Source organism: Carlito syrichta, unplaced genomic scaffold (assembly GCF_000164805.1).
Source record: "Carlito syrichta isolate Samal-C Ts95f unplaced genomic scaffold, Tarsius_syrichta-2.0.1 Scaffold169260, whole genome shotgun sequence".
Classification (NCBI taxonomy): Eukaryota; Metazoa; Chordata; class Mammalia; order Primates; family Tarsiidae; genus Carlito; species Carlito syrichta.
This window is the reverse complement of record NW_007113356.1, coordinates 1-661: the sequence shown is the minus strand read 5'-3', so window position 1 is coordinate 661 and position 661 is coordinate 1.

Sequence of the window (661 nt, the reverse complement as noted above, 5' to 3'; positions counted from 1 at the left end):
GAAGGGGAGAGGGTGGGGAGTATAGGAGGGGTGGGGGGGAAGGGCCCCGCCCCACCCTTAACACGCTCTAAACTGAGGCTGTCCCACACCCTCCCTTTCCAGGTTGAACAACTCAGTTCCACTTGCACTATTATGCATTTAACATTTTTCTTAAAAACGTGCCTTTTTAACTTTTACCTTGAAATAAAGGCTTTCCGTGGGCCCGTGAGCTTCAGACTCACGGCACCATGCCTGTTCCTGATGGAGCCTGGCCTGGGCGAGGGGGCACACGCTGCTTGTCCGCATGGGGCCGGGCAGGTGCTCCAAAGCCAAGGCTGCAGGGGCTGTCAGAGTCCACTGAACCCAGCACCAGGGGCCGGGGGGGGACCCTGCTCCTTGAGCATGGGGCTCAATGTCCCCGTCTCCCCTTCCTGGAGGTCCCAGGGGCCACACACTTCAGTTTGCCGTGGGAGGGCAGAGGTAGCCGCAGCCTCTCCATCCCGCATGGAACTTAAGCCTTGAACCTCATGAAACTGCCGATACGTTGCCATTCCTGACCTATGCAGATGGCAAATTCATACGGTTCAACCTCCGGCTTCTTCTTTCCTTCCACCCATTGGCTTGCCCAGTGTGGTGTGGGGACGCCTGCTGGGGCCGGAGGTGGGCCCGCCAGGGTGGTCTG